The sequence below is a fragment of the Rattus norvegicus genome, chromosome 4 (assembly GCF_021556685.1).
Source record: "Rattus norvegicus strain SHRSP/BbbUtx chromosome 4, alternate assembly SHRSP_T2T, whole genome shotgun sequence".
Taxonomy (NCBI): Eukaryota; Metazoa; Chordata; class Mammalia; order Rodentia; family Muridae; genus Rattus; species Rattus norvegicus.
Genome location: NC_141537.1, coordinates 100,122,553 through 100,139,270, shown reverse-complemented (window position 1 = coordinate 100,139,270; position 16,718 = coordinate 100,122,553). Strand labels below are relative to the sequence as shown.

At 36.5% G+C, this 16,718-nt stretch overlaps 1 long non-coding RNA gene across 1 annotated transcript in view; it reads left to right on the top strand.

Moving 5' to 3' along the window:
• Positions 1–2,529: 2,529 nt before the first annotated feature.
• The window catches only part of Igkvl3 (immunoglobulin kappa variable like 3), a 53,099-nt gene continuing 38,910 nt past the window's right edge, over positions 2,530–16,718 (top strand). Inside the window, exons 1-4 of the long non-coding RNA XR_015686661.1 lie at positions 2,530–2,622; positions 2,745–3,118; positions 3,250–3,361; positions 4,501–4,560. This is a non-coding gene — a long non-coding RNA (immunoglobulin kappa variable like 3). The remainder of the gene's footprint in view (positions 2,623–2,744; positions 3,119–3,249; positions 3,362–4,500; positions 4,561–16,718) is intronic.

Here is a 16,718-nt window from a genome sequence, read left to right as displayed (position 1 = left end):
AAGAAAATATCTGCTGGGTCTCTTTTCTTTTCAAATGTAATACTGTCTTTTATTTTTAGACCTAGTATTTTTCTACAGTTAGACATAATGTGTATCATATTTTTACTGCTCCTATAATTTATCATATTTATGAATATTTTTTGGGAGCAACCAATATTAGAAATTTCCCTAAGCTTTAATCCATGCTTTTACTGAGTAAAATCCCTTAAACATCACTAGGGGAACTAATGTATGGTTTCTACTTCTATATTTTAAGCATAGATATAAGCAGATTTTCATAATGCTTTCAAAGACTTTTGAACACAGGTAGTAAATCTGTCTTTGGAAGCGACACCCTGTGAACCCAGTGTCCTATGGCTAATCCTTAATTTTATAGTGATTACATTTTTGTCCAGTGCTAAAAACTGACAGATATTTTATGTAGTTTTTCTCCCAAAGGTTCTCCTTACTTAATGCTTGGCTCTTTGAAACACTAGCCAATGTCTGAAAATTGCATATTTTCCCCTTATGAAATCCATTCATGTAAGTCTAAAATCAAAGCTCAGTTGTTGTCTTACTTTGACTACCAATTACTTTTAATGTCAAATACTATCTTTCAGGCTGCCAATTCTACTTTGGTGGAAACTAATTCCATTGATATAAGCAAGTGTCTCCTTGGAAGCAAAATATGCCTGCAAATGCTGAGAATGTTTCAACAGACTCTCAGCAAATACATTTTAAAGGAAAAAAGCCATGCTTTAATGAAAATGTTAAATTATACACATGTTTATATTCACCATTTTTATTACAATGGTGGTCTGACCTCAAATTCAGAAATTAAGTAGCTGAGAACACTTGCCCTCCCAATAAGAAATAGCTGCATTTAGTAAATCAATTTCATGCCTTTCAACAAAGTTAGTGCATATAATTTTTGAATTCCCCAAATGCAGGCCTCCTAGAAGCTAGCATTTTTTTTGTAAATGAAATACTATGTCTTACAGATTTAGTAAAGATGATTTTCCACACTACTTTAGAAGGTAGAGCTTTAGAATTTATGTGACAATGTAGAATTTATATTCACTATAATGCATTAGACTGGAGGATCATTATCATGCATCTATCTATCTATCTATCTATCTATCAATCTATAGATATATATGCACATATATATTATCTTAAACTCAGAAATATATTGCACTTAGAATACAAAGCATTTGATTTTAATTTGTGGAAGAGTTAATAAAATATTTTAGTAACCCCATTATCTTATGTACTTTCACCGAATATGGTAATTTCTATTACTTCTTCTTGTTAGCAATTAAATAGTGTGTCATATAGAGTTCTGTCTCCTATAAATTATGAAAATAGTCTCAAAAATGTCTTTAATAGTGTGGTATCATTATAGAAAAAATACTTCTCTGCAGTCAAATATGTGTTGTCATGGTCAGGCCTGGTATCTTGGGATGCAAGACTGTGATGAATTACTAAGATAAGTGATCCTGCATCTGTATCTAGATCTGTCCATTTTATGCTGATTGTCATGTGACCAAAGCACAATCCACTGCCAAAGGACTTATTAACTGGCTGGTCCCACAGTGGACAATAGTCAGTCTCAGACAGGACAGGTCATGATTATGAGGACTTCCTCTCAGCTAATGAGGACTACAATGGAAATATAATCAGGATAAATATTTAGTGATCAGTGTTGCATAATGCATTAGGATTGTCCTTGTTCACTGTGCATAATTTTGTTTTGATATATTATGTATCCAATCTCAGGAACCAATTGTCATATACAGAGGACCCAGTAGTAGTGTTTTCTCTTATGGTATTCAAGTATATCTTTACTAGTAAAACCTGCATGCTGATAAATTGTGGTTAACAATAGCAAATACAAGAAAAGTGTTTACATGGAAGATCCCAAAATGAGCAAAAGATGCATCTTTTTTATCCCATGAGATTTAAAATACCTCCATATTTATATGGACTAAGAATTCCAAGTGACACCAGTAGTTGGGATCAACGTGTTATATGTGTACATATTGTGAATTTACTCATCTTTACTGTATTAAACTTGGTAAATTCTGTTAAATCTTAAATTTTATTCATAAAAACATTCCTGATATAATGTAATTTTAATTTAAAGAAATGATTACTTAGAACAAAAAATAATTCACCAGGATAATATATCGTACTTAGTAATCAATTTGAATTATTAATCCAAATTACTAATTTCTTCTTTGATTTATATTCCTGGAAAGCAGGATTTTTTGTATATCACAATGTATTTTTGAAATACAGAATTAAAATTAGATCTTGTATTTAGTAGATATTTTCAAATAACCCTAAAACACATCTGTAATTTTAAAATCTTAAAAATGAGTTGAATTTTCCAGAGGCAAATGTGTGGTCTGACCTCAGATATCTGGGGTCACTATGCTTGTGCTAAATGCTGAACAGAGTGAGTCTTGCAGCTGTGCTCAGACCTAACTGGTTTCCAATGATTTGCATGTACTCACTCCCCAAATTTAGGAGCTTCCTCATATAGCAGTCATAGGTTGAGCCATTGTCATTGTAGTCGATTCATCGTGGAAATGAGGGTCCCTGTTCAATTCCTTGGGCTCCTGTTGCTCTTGTTTCAAGGTAAAACTGGTCTAAAATGGGAGATTACCTGTTGCACAAAGTTTCCTGTTTGCTGGTGTTTGGAAAGGGTCCTTTCCTTCCAAGCTTAACTATGTGGTTATTTATTATGTCTCCACTCCTAGGTACCAGATGTGACATCCAGATGACCCAGTCTCCATCCACCCTGCCTGCATCTCTGGGAGAGAGAGTCACCATCAGTTGCAGAGCAAGTCAGGGTATTAGCAATAATTTAAACTGGTATCAGCAGAAACCAGATGGAACTGTTAAACGCCTGATCTACTACACATCCAATTTACAATCTGGTGTCCCATCAAGGTTCAGTGGCAGTGGGTCTGGGACAGATTATTCTCTCACCATCAGCAGCCTGGAGCCTGAAGATCTTGCAATGTATTACTGCCAACAGTATGCTAGTTCTCCTCCCACAGTGATATAAGTCATAACATAAACTCCATGAAAGCAGAACTGAGAGGTTTGGCTGCCCTAGATGTTTCTCATGGTGAGTAACCCACTGAAACTGTACCTCATATGTCACAGGAGGTTTAGCTAAGCTCATGAAGAGTCATTTGTTTTGGTAAGACAGACTAAACAGTCCTCTCTATACCTTTTTTCCTTCCTCTTCATTTTTAGCAATACAGAGCACCAATGTCTTTCCTGACTTAAAGGAGGACGTGGTTGCTTCCTTTGAGATGTCCAAGTTGTTGCATATGTAACAGAGAATAGTTGGGGCACCAGTGGAAGGGTAAGCGCTTGGTCCTGCCAAGGTTGGACTCACAGGGCAGGGGGATATGGGGGGGACAGTAAGGGGAATATATGGGGGGAATACCCATATGGGGGAGGGGGAAGGAAGGGAGTAGAATCTTATGGACAGGAAAGCAGAAATAACGGGAAATAACATTTGAAATGTAAGTAAAAAAATATATGTGTTGCATCACCAATAAAGACTAATAGAGAAGAACAGATGCTACTGTGCAATTTCCAGCACACATTATTTAAATGTAGAAAATTAGCCTAAAATACCAGAATTTAAAAGGCAAAGAAATATTAATAAGAAAATGGACAGTACATAGTATTCCTGGTTTTCTTACAAGATCTAGATCACATGTGTCTGAGAAAATGAAGGTGGCCTAACCATAACTCTGCTATGTCTTGAAATTGTAGCAAAGGATTTTGCTTTTGCTGGTCTTCAACACTTCACATAGTATTCCTCTGGATTCAAATTCACTGTTCTGTTCATAAGAATAAAACAATACTAAACCACACTAATGTAACTTTTAATGTAACTCTGTGACATGGAATACAGATTTGAAGATATGAAATCATAAAAGACAAACACTTGTTTATAAAATGCTTCCAGCAGAGGTATTTCTGAAAAATTGATATTTAAGAGCATAATTTTAGAAAAAAATGACCAAAGAACAAAAGAGATCTATACTTTACTCTCAATCTCTCTTTCCTTCTCTCCTCCACCTTTATTTCTTTCTTAGAAACAGTTTATTATGAGTGGATACATCTACTTTTTGTTTCTTCATCATGTCCCATTCACCTATTAGTTCAGTTGTGTACCTACTATTCATATGAATTTAATTATTGGAGTTTTACACAAAGAAAACAATTAAATCAGAAGGGATTAATGTTTCATTTCTAAAATCTTAGTTATTCTATTAATGGATATAAATCCTAGAATGAGTTTATCAACTTTAGAAATTACTTCAGAAATATTGGTTACATTACACTGAGTTCATGTACCCATATGAAAAACGCATATTTAAAAGTGGTTCATTAAGACGGAGAGAATGGTTCCTGGATAAGAGCAATTGTTTAAGCTGAAGGGTTTTATTCTCATCATCCACACGATGAAGCAGTTATTTTTACCTGCAGTTCCAGAGGATCCAGCACCCTTCTGTGACTTCTGAGGGTTCTGCTCATGGACACAAGCAGGTAAGATTACACATTTCAAATATTATCTGCTTTTCTACTTCTCCATAACCCCTCCCCATCCCCCTACTTCTATGAGGATGCTCCCACTCCCACCCACCCACTTTCACTCACTCACTTCCACCCAGCAACTCCCACCTCAACAACCTGGCATTTTCCTACATTGGGAAAAGTAACACTCACAGGACCAAGGGCTTTTCTATTGATACTAAAATCATCAATATGATTCCTCTGCTACATATGTGGATGGAGCCATGGGTCACTCCATGAGTACTCATTGGTTGGTGGTTAAGTCCCTGGGAGCTAAGCTGGGTTTTGGTTGATTGATATTTTTGCTCTTCCTATGAGGTTGCAAACCCCTTCATCTTCTTCAGTTCTTTCTCTAACTCCTCCATTGGTGTCCCCCGTGCTCAGTCCAGTGGTTACCTGCAAGCATTCTCATCTGTATCATTAAGGCCTTGACAGAGCATCTCAGGGGACATCTGTATCTGGATCCTGTGAGCAAGGCCTTCTTGGCATCAGCAACTGGGTTTAGTGGTTGCATAAGGAATGGACCCCCAGGTGGAGCAATCTCAGGATGGCCTTTCCTTAAGTCCCTTTCAATTCTTTGTGCCTGTATTTCCTCCTGAGAATATTTTGTTCTCACTTCTAAGAAGGACCGAATCGTCCACATTTTGGTCTTTCTTCTTCTTGAGCTTCTTATGATCTATGAATAGTTTCTTGGGTACTCCAAACTTTTGAGCTAATATCCACCTTATAGGGAGTAAGTACATATGTGGTCTTTTGTGACTGGGTTACCTCACTCAAGATGATATTTTCAAGTTCCATCTATTTGCCTGAGAATTTCAAGTAGTCATTGTTTTTAATAGCTATGCAATTCTTCATTGTGTAGACATACCACATTTTATGTATCCATTCCTCTGTTGAAGGACATCTAGGTTCTTTCCAGCTTCTGGGTATTATAAGTAAAGCTGTTATGAACACAGTGCAACAGGTGTCCTTGTTATGTGTTAGAGCATCTTTTGGGTGAATCCAGACTAACAGACTGGATATGAAAACAGGACCCAGCATTTTGTTGCACACAGGAAACATACCTCATTGACAAAGACAGACACTACCAAAGAACAAAAGTCTGGAATTTTTTTCTGAGCAAGTGATTCCCAGAAAAAAGATAGAGTAGCCATTCTAATATCAAATAAAATCAAATTTCAACCAAAACTTTTGAAAAAGATAAGGATGGACACTTAATACTCATCAATGAAAAATTAACCAAGATGAATTCTCAATTCTGAACATTGTTCCAAATGCAAGGGCGTCCACATTCATAAAAGAAACTTTACTAAAGCTAAAAGCATACTTTGCCCCTCACACTATAATTCCTCCCTCTCATCAATGCACAGATCATGGAAACAGTAACTAAATAGAGACACAGTGAAACTAGCAGAAATTATGGATTTAACAGCTATCTATAGAACATTTCATCCTAAAATAAAAGACTATGCCTTCTTCTCAGCATCTCATGGTAGCCTTCCCCAAAATTGATCATATAAATGGTCACAAAACAGGCCTTAACAGATACAAGAAGATTGAAATGATCCCATGCATTCTATCAGATCACCACAGACTAAGGCCTGACTTCAATAACAATAAGAACAACGGAAATCTCACATACACATGGATCAGGAACACCACTCTACTCAAAAAAATTTGTCAGGGAAGAAATAAAGAAATTAAAGACTTTTTAGAATTAAATGAAAATGAAGGAACAACATACCCAAGTTTAATGAGATACAATGAATGAAGTGCTAAAAGAAAAACTCATAGTTTTTACTGCCCCCAGAAAGAAACTAGAGCATATATTAACAGCTTGACAGCACAGGGAAATCTCTAGAACAAAAAGAAGCAAATATACTAAACAGAAGTTTAGGAAATAATCAAACTCAGAGCTGAAATTAATAGAAACCAAAAGAAATTACATAAAGATTCAATAAAACTGTGAATTGTATTGAAGGACTAATTTCAGATCTATGTTGGCTTGAACATGAAGTTAATGAACATTGAAGACTTGGATTATAAGAAAAATTAGCACAGAGGTTTCTAATCATTAATAGAAAATGTAAAATGCTATTTTCTAAAAATTGTTTTTAAAATACCTGAAATCCAGACAACATAATATAATGAACTTTTTAATGATTTTTCTGTGACATTAAAATAACAATTTTTTCTCCATGTGTAGTGATATTTTCCATCTTTATTAAATCTGTATTTCTTATTTACATTTCAAATGTTATTCACTTTCCCGGTTTCCATGCTAACATAAACCACACCCCACCACCTCTCCTTCTATATAGGGATTCCCCTACCAACCCTCTACCCATTGCCACCCTCTCCCCAAGAATCCCGTTCAATGAGGGTCCAGCCTTGGCAGAGCCAAGGACTTCCCATTCCACTGGTGCCCTTACTAGGCTATTCATTGCTACCTATACAGTTGGAGCCCAGAGTCAGTCCACGTATATAGTCTTTGGGTACTGGCTTAGTCCCTGCAAGCTCTGGTTGGTTGACATGTGGTTGTTGTTCATATGGGGTCTCAGTCCCCTTCAGCTCTTTCAGTCCTTTCATTCCTTTAACGGAGGTCCCGTTCTTTGTTCAGTAGCTTGCTGCTGGCATTCGCCTATGTATTTGCCTTATTCTGGATGTGTCTCTCAGGGGAGATCTACATCCAGTTCCTGTCAGCCTAAAATTCTTTGCTTCATCCATCTTATCTACTTTGGTGGCTATATATGTATGGGTGACGTGTGGGGCAGGCTCTGAATGTGCGTTCCTTCAGACTGTTTTAAATTTTGCCTCCCTATCCCCTCCCAAAAGTATTCTTCTTTCCCTTTTAAAGAAGAAGTGAAGAATCCACATTTGGTCATCTGCTTGAGTTTCATGTGTTCTCTGCATCTTGGGTAATTTGAGCATTTGGGCTAATATCCACTTATCAATGAGTGCATACCATTTGTGTTTTTCTGTGATTGGGTTACCTCACACAGGATGATATTTTCCAGTTCCATTCATTTGACTATGAATTCCCAAAGTCATTGGTTTGGAAAGCTGAGGAATATTGCATTTGGGTACATTTTCTGTACCCATTCCTCTGTTAAAGGGCATCTGGGTTCTTTCCAGCTTCTGGCTATTATAAATAAGGCTGCTATGAACATAGTGGAGCATGTGTCTTTGTTATATATTGGAGTATCTTTTGGGTATATGCCCAAGAGAGGTATAGCTGGGTCCTCAGGTAGTTCAATGTCCAATTCTCTGAGGAGCCCCCAAACTGATTTCCAGAATGGTTGTACCAGACTGCAATCCCACCAACAATGGAGGGGTGTTCCTCTTTCTCCATATCCTCACCAGTGTCTGCTGTCACCTGAGTTTTTGACCTTAGCCATTCTGACAGGTGTGAGCTGGAATCTCAGGGTTGTTTTGATTTGCATTTCCCTTATGACTAGATATGTTGAACATTTATTTAGGTGCTTCTCAGCCATTCAACATTCCTCAGCTGTGAATTCTTTGTTTAGCTCTGAACCCCTCCCCCCCATTTTTATAGGATTATTTGTCTCCCTTCAGTCTAACCTAGTGAGTTCTTTGTAGGATTGGTAAACATCTTTTCCCAATCTGTTGGATGCTGTTTTGTCCTAAAAGCAATGTCCTTTGCCTTACAGAAGCTTTGCAGTTTTATGAGACCCAATTTGTCGATTCTTGATCTTAGAGCATAAGCCATTGATGTTTTGTTCAGGAAATTTTTTCCAGTGCCCATTTGTTCGAGATTCCTCCCCACTTTTTCTTCTATTAGTTTGAGTGTATATAGTTTGATGTGGAGGTCCTTGATCCACTTGGAGTTAATCTTTGTACAGGGTAATAAGAACGGATCAATCTGCATTTTTCTACATATTGACCTCCAGTTGAACAACCACCATTTGCTGAAAAGACTATCTTTTTTCCATTGGATTGTTTTGGCTCCTTTGTCAAAAACCAAGTGACCATAGGTGTGTGGGTTCATTTCTCTGTATTCAATTCTATTCTACTGGTCTATCTGCCTACCTTTGTAGCAATACTATACAGTATTTATCCCTATTCCTCTGTAATACCGCTTAAGTTCAGGGATAGTGATTCCTCCGGAAGTCCTTTTATTGTTGAAGATATTTTTAGCTATCCTGGGTTCTTTGTTATTCCAGATGAATTTGCAAATTTTTCTTTCTTTTAAGAATTGGATTGGTATTTTGATGGGGATTGCATTCAATCTGTAGATCACTTTTGGTAAAATGGACATTTTTACTATATTAATCCTGCCAATCCATGAGCATGGGAGATCTTTCCATCTTCTGAGGTCTTCTTCAATTTCTTTCTTCAGAGGCTTGAAGTTCTTATTGTACAGATCTTTTACTTGCTTGGTTAAAGTCAGACCGAGGTACTTTATATTATTTGGGAATATTATGAAGGGTGTCGTTTCCCTAATTTATTTCTCAGCTTGTTTCTCTTTTGTGTAGAGGAAGGCTACCGATTTATTTGAGTTAATTTTATACCCAGCCACTATGCTGAAAGTGTTGATCAGGTTTAGTAGTTCTCTGTTGGAACTTCTGGGATCACTTAAATATAATATCATGTCATCTGCAAATAGTGATATTTTGACTTCTTCTTTCCAATATGTATCACTTTGATCTCCTTTCAATGTCTGATTGCTTTGGCTAGGACTTCAAGAACTATATTAAATAAGGAGGGAGAGAGTGGGCAACCTTGTCCTGATTTTAGTGGGATTGCTTCAACTTTCTCTCATTTAGTTTAATGTTAGCTACGGGTCTGCTACTTATGGCTTTTACTATGTTTAGGCATGGACCTTGAACTCCTGTTCTTTCCAGAACTTTTATCATGAAGGGGTGTTGAATTATGTCAAATGCTTTCTCAACATCTAATGAAATGGTCATGTGTTGTTTATTTTTCAGCTTGTTTATACAGTGGTTTACATTGATAGTTTTCCTTATATTGAACCATCCCTGCATATCTGGGATGAAGCCTACTTGAACATAATGGATAATTGGTTTGATGTGCTCTTGGATTTGGTTTGCAAGAATTTTATTGAGTATTTTTCCATTGATATTCATAAGGGAAATTGATCTGAAGTTCTCATTCTTTGTTGGGTGTTTGTGGTTTAGGTATAAGAGTAATTGTGGCTTCATAGAAGGAATTTGGTAGAACTCTGTCTGTTTAAATTTTGTGGAATAGTTTGGATAGCATTGGTATGAGAATTTTTTGAAGGTCTGACAGAAGTCTGCACTGAACCTATCTGGACCTGGGCTCTTATTGCTTGAGAGACTTTTAATGACTGCTTCTAGTTCTTTAGGTGTTATGTGGTTGTTTGAATGGTTTATCTGTTCCAGATTTAACTTAGGTGCCTGGAATCTGTTTAGGAGATTGTCCATTTCCTCCAGATTTTCAAGTTTTGTTAAATATAGGCTTTGAAAGCAGAATCTGATGATTTTTTTAACTTCCTCTGATTCTGTTGTTATGTCTCCCTTTTCATTTCTGATTTTGTTAGTTAGGACACATGCTCTGTGTCCTCTGGTTAGTCTGGCTATGGGTTTATCTATCTTGTTGATTTTCTCAAACAAACAGCTTTTGGTTCTGTTGATTCTTTGTATAGTCCTTTTGTTTCTACTTGGTTGATTTCAGCTCTGAGTTTGATTATTTCCTGCCTTCTATTCATCTTGGGTGTATTTGTTTCTTTTTGTTCTAGAACTTTTAGGTTTGCTGTCAAACTGATATATCTTCTCCCCTGTTTCTTCTGCTGGCACTCAGAGCTATGAGTTTTCCTCTCAGCATAGCTTTCACTCGTTCCCATAACTTTGGGTATGTTGTACCTTCATTTTCATTAAATTCTAAGACGTCTTTAATTTCTTTTTTTTATTCTTCCTTGACCAAGTTATCATTGAGTAGAGCATTGTTCAACTTCCATGTATATGTTGGCATTTTTCCTTATTGTTATTGATGACCAGCTTTAGCCTGTGGTAATCTGATAGGATGCATGTCATTATTTCTATCTTTCTGTATCTATTGAGACCTGTTTTATGACCAATTATATGGTCAATTTTGGAGAAAGTACCATGAGGTGGTGAGAAGAAGGTATATTATTTTGTTTTTGGATAGAATGCTCTATAAATATCTCTAATTCCATTTGGTTCATGACTTCTGTTAGTCTATCTATATTTCTTTTTAATTTCTATTTCCATGATCTGTCCATTGATCAGAGTGTGGTGTCAAAATCTCCTACTACTAGTGTGTGATGTGCAATGTGTGCTTTGAGCTGTAGTAAGGTTTCTTTTATGTATGTAGGTGCCCTTGTATTTGGGGCATAGATATTTAGGATTGAGAGTTCATCTTGGTGGATTTTTCCTTTGATGAATATGAAGGGTCCTTCCTTATCTTTTTTGATGACTTTTGGTTGAATGTTGATTTTATTCGATGTTGAAATGGCTACTCCATCTTGCTTCTTCAGACCATTTGCTTGGAAAGTTGTTTTCTAGCCTTTTACTCTGAGGTAGTGTCTGTCTTTGTCTCTGAGGTGTGTTTCCTGTAGGTAGCAAAATGCTGGGTCCTCATTGTTTATCCAGTTTGTTAATCTGTGTCTTTTTATTGGGGAATTGAGTCCATTGATGTTGAGAGATCTTTAGGAATAGTGATCGTTGCTTCCTGTTATCTTTGGATTTGGAGGTGAGCTTATGTTTGTGTGCTTTTCTTCTCTTTGTTTTGTTGCAAAACGATTAGTTTCTTGCTTTTTCTAGGGTGTAGCTTGCCTCCCTTTGTTGGGATTTACAATTTATTATACTTGTAGGGCTGGATTTGTAGAAACATATTGTGTAAATTTGGTTTTGTTATGGAATATATTGGTTTCTCCATCTATATTAATTGCTGAATAAAGAGTAACATGGGCTGATATTTGTGTTCTCTTACAGTCTGTATGACATCTGTCCAGTAACCTCTGGCTTTCCTAATCTCTGCTGAGAAGTCTGGTGTAATTCTGATAAGTCTGCCTTTATATGCCACTTGACCTTTTTCCCTTACTGCTTTTAATATTCTTTCTTTGTTTTGTGCATTTGGTGTTTTGACTATTATATGACGGGGGGAATTTCTTTTCTGATCCAATCTATTTGGAGTTCTGTAGGCTTCTTGTATGTTTATGGGCATCTCTTTCTTTAGGTTAGGGAAGTTCTCTTCTATGATTTTGTTGAAGATATTTTCTAGTCCTTTCAGTTGGGAGTCTTCATTCTCTACTATACCTATCATCCTTAGGTTTGGTCTTCACATTGTGTCCTGACATTTTTGTATGTTTGGGCCAGTAGCTTTCTCCGTTTTACATTATCTTTGAGAGTTGTGTTGATGATTTCTATGGAATCTTCTGCTCCTGAGATTCTCTCTTCTATCTCTTGTATTCTGTTGGTGATGCTTGTATCTACAGCTCCTTGTCACTTCCTTTGGTTTTCTATATCTGGGGTTGTCTCCCTTTGTGCTTTCTTTATTGTTTCCATTGCCATTTTCAATTCCTTCACCTTTTTGATTGCTTTTTCCTTTAATTCGTTCATGGACTTTTGTGTTTCCTTTCTAAGAGCTTCTACTTGTTTGCTTGTGTTTTCCTGCATTTCTCTAAGGGAGTTTTTTATGTCTGTCTTGAAGTCCTCCATCATCGTGATCAAATGTGTTTTTAAATATAGGTCTTGGTTTTCTGGTGTATTTGGATATTCAGTGTTTGCTTTGTTGGGAGAATTGGATTCTGATGATGCCATATAGTCTTGTTTTCTGTTGCTTGGATTCCTGCACTTGGCTCTTGCCATCACATTTTCTTTAGTGTTACCTTGTTCTGCTATTTCTGACAGTGGCTTGGCTGTTCTATAGGTCTGTGTGTCACGAGTGCTGTAGACCTGTTTTCCTGTTTTCTATCAGCCAGTTATAGGAACAGAGTGTTCTGCTTTCAAGCATGTAGTCGTTCCTGTCTACTTGGTTTCAGCTGTTCCTGTGGTTGTCTGTCAAGAGTGCACCAGGCAGGTCACTTGTAGCGGAAAAGTTGGTCTTACGTCTTGTCTCAGGTTGAAGTTGCTCCTCAGGGCTAGGTTTCAGCTCTTCATGAGGACAGTAAACAGAAGGGCCTGCCCCTCCTTGTCCAGGGTCCATCTGGTCTCAGGCCTGAAGTTGCTTCTTGGTGCTGTGTTTCAGCTCTCCCTGAGGGCAGCAACCAGAAGCAAAATAACACTTTTAGGTCTTTATATCTCATCTACACCATGACAGTTTCTGAGTACACTTTCCCTGAAATATTGAAGTCTGCAAGTATCATAAATTAATCATGATCCAAAATAATGATTTTTTATTTTCTAATATTGTATTTATACATAAAGCACCACAATCCTTTTTCTGAAAAATACTCTTTTGCTTATTGAGTAATGGGCTGTGGGCTAGCCAGGACAACACAGTGATCCAGAGTCACCTGTGCTAAAAGCTTATTGGAAATTAAGAGTTTCAAAAAGGAATCCAAGATTATATACTTTCTGAGTAAAAGTAGGAAATATTATTGCCTCACCTGGAGGTAGAGATGTTCAAATTCTTCATTAAATCCACCAAAGGGGAACTTTAGGAGCAGATATGTCTCAACAAAAGATAAATAATTTTTAATTTCAAAGTTTGTGGATTTCTGACATTTTTGAAAATCAACTATCTACATAAGGTAATCTGCACTGTTGTCTCCATATCCTAAATATCATCTTGAAAGTACTTGCTATTTGGCTCTTAAATCACATGTGTAATCAACTCAGAAGTTTGTAATGACATCAGTAGAAGTGTATCATATGTTTTATAAATTGGAGAATGGTAATAATTGTTCTCAATTTATATATAAGTGAAAAGATCTTTTAACTGGACAAAAAGGAAGAAATGTTGTGGTTTGTCCTGGAATTATCTAGTGCTACTTCCACTGTCCAAGGACAGCTGCCTAGTCACGTACTCAGGACTTGGGTGATTTCACCAGAACCTTCTCCCCATTGAATTTGTAAAATACAGGTGAGGGCCAGGTACAGGATAGAGGGAGCCCTGTCTTTTGAGGACAAGGAAGGATGGGTGGGAGAAAAGTTTGAAGGAAGAGGAGGAGACTGGAAGAGAAAAAAGAAGAGAAAGGAGGGAGAGAGAGAGAGAAGCCATGGCAGTTGATTTTAAGATTCCACTCTGTGTATTAACAGTTTGTTATTAATGTTCTTAAGGGATGAAGGTTACTGGGCTTTGTATGTTTAGGTGGGCAATTATATCTTACCAATTGGGTCAAAGAAAAAAAAAGTTAGGAAATAGGAGTCTCTAGGGTGTTTCTCTAATTTTGACCATGGATAAGTGTGAAGATGAAGTCAAGCAGGCAACCTGCGCTACAACTCTTCTATGATCTCATATGCTACTTAATTAGGGACTATCAAACTGGCAGACTTCAATTATTTATATGATTTGGACACCTGGCTTAGGTATGTATAACATCAAATAGGATCACATATTTATTAGACTGTCCTGTAAACTCTCTCAACTCATAACTTTCCAATATAGTATGTCACAGAATATGAGACACATTAAGGCCTATTCATACCCAAGGCTCTAGTGGATGTTCTTCCTTAAGAGAGGGTTTCCTAGGATGACGAAGTCAAACTGACCTCTTTCCAGATATTCTTCAAGTTCAGGATGGTGGGAGAAGAACCCTAATTTAGGTGCATATAGAATCTAAGTTGACTGACTTATTCAAAAGAGCTTGATGCTGCAATTTATTTTGAACACTGACCTCACTATCTTGTTATAAACTACAGGTATTGTTTCCCTTTATTTTCATAAAATGCCATATATTCTTCATGAATCTCAAAGAGAAGTTTACACCCCATTCCTGTATATGTACCTGTGAATTTTTCTGAAGGAAAACCACAAAACAGTATTTTTCATTTCTGGATGCAGTAAATTCCCATGCAAGTAATTGGCCATTCTGTACCTCTAGGGGATATTATGACTGTTTTAATAATATATATTGGTTTCTATACAGGGAATATCAATGAACAAAAATTACATGGTGATAGTAAATGAAGGTCAAGAGTTGTGCAGGTATTTGAACAGGTATTTTCTGATCAATAATAACACTTCTGAGGACAGAAACGAGCACTGACACCATCTTCCTACAGCTCCTATTTTAGGGAGAAGTGTTGAAAATGGCACACATATGTCTACATACCTCTAACATCTTCAATAAAAGGATCAATTACAAGACATAGACAAGCAAAACGTTTGAAGTATTAATTGTGTCAAGATAAATGTCTGTCAATACAAACTCAATAGAGTAATTTAAAGATGAAATGTTATTAAATGACAATGAACAAACGTAAATGACTACAATGTCAATGCACTGAGCATAAGTATAAGTATCCAGAAGAAGTTATATTTTGCAACACTTTAAAGATTCAAACCAACATTTAAAAGCCATTGGAGAAATGGCACAGTTGATGAGGGCTTTAAGGAACCTTGCTTCTGGTAGCCTCCTGCAGAGAATAGAGATGTTCCTATCATTCTGCTCCATGAAAAAGAGCACTACACATCAGGTACCAGCAATTGCTGTCTATGTCAGCAACTCTTTGTTTTGTTGCACACCTTCCCTTTTTCAGTTTCTCCAGGATTTATCTGTTCATAGATGTGGTATCTTTGAACTATGCAAGTGTATGGATTAGCTTAGCAACCTGAAACTCCACTTTGGTTTATGCACAAACATGAGTGCACTTAGTACTCTGAGAACCTTTCCTAAATATATCCCACACCAAAAAATGCAGCTAATGAACTGCTAGCTACTGGATGGAATTGACTTTGTATCCAGTTATGAACAGTGAGATACATTTATTCTTTACTTAATGACCTTCAAACTTGGAAATATTTATACAGTGCTACTTTGTGTGTGTCAGCAAGAGAGTTTGCAGCCTGAATTGTTTAGGAGTGAAAGTATAACAAAAGAATCTGTGTCTAGGAATCATTAAAAGTTTTAATTTTTTCTCTTGTATTTTTATCACTGGGATACACAATTACTTTACCTATGTTGAGTGAGATTCTCTGTACAAAGTCAACATCAGGACAGAGCTTGTTTTAGGAACTAAGGAACAGTATGTTGTTGCCATAAATTATTTAAATATTTTTGCTTCATTTCAAATAATACTATGCTTCTAAATTAGCAGCAATGGCAAGTAGAGAAGTTTAGAAAATGATTGTCTAGTAAAGTTAAAACAAATTAGAACATAAAGCAAAAATGTATTAAAAGTTAAAAATTTCTAGTGAAAATTTTAGCTTAATTACAGAAATGTGATCTGCATATACTGAGACCTCACAGAACCTCAAGCCTTCAGCTATGGGTTAAAGACCTAGAATGAATTTAAAAGAAACAAGTAATGTATCTCACTGTTCATAATGAATATGAAGTAAGCTTTATTCAGTTATTAGCAGTTCATTAGTTGCATTTTTCAGTTAAAAGTTTCAGTAGAAAGAATGCATTTTGCATAAACAGAAAACAGAAAGGAGCTGCATTTAACATTTATATTTGCTAACACACAGTTTAAAACTGAAAGAGACAAATAAGGCCAACAAATAACAGCAAAGGAATGAATTTAATCAGAGCATATTTTTCAATTACTTCACTATGCTGCTGAAAAACTTTGAGAAAATGAGACACATTGGATTGGGCCTGTGTATCTCTCTCTTTCTCTTTGTGTCTCCCAAACACAAAATACCCACTCACACTCCTCATACACCCCTCCCCCCCAAACACACACAGAATACACAGGGTGGGGAGAGAGAGAGAGAGAGAGAGAGAGAGAGAGAGAGAGAGAGAGAGAGAGAGAGAGAGAGATTGAGAGATTGAGAAACACCTCCTGGAGGAAAGGAATTTCCATTTACCTGTGGACAGAGCACACTGGTTTGAGGACGAAATAAGAATGTGAAATGTAAATAAGAAATACCCAAGTTAATAAAGATGAACAAAAACAGGATGTGAAAAACTGACACTCAGCTGTCTTCTCTGATAGCTGAAAGAATTGGTCTCAATATGAGCACAAAGTGAATATATTACTAGGAAGGGACATCCTATA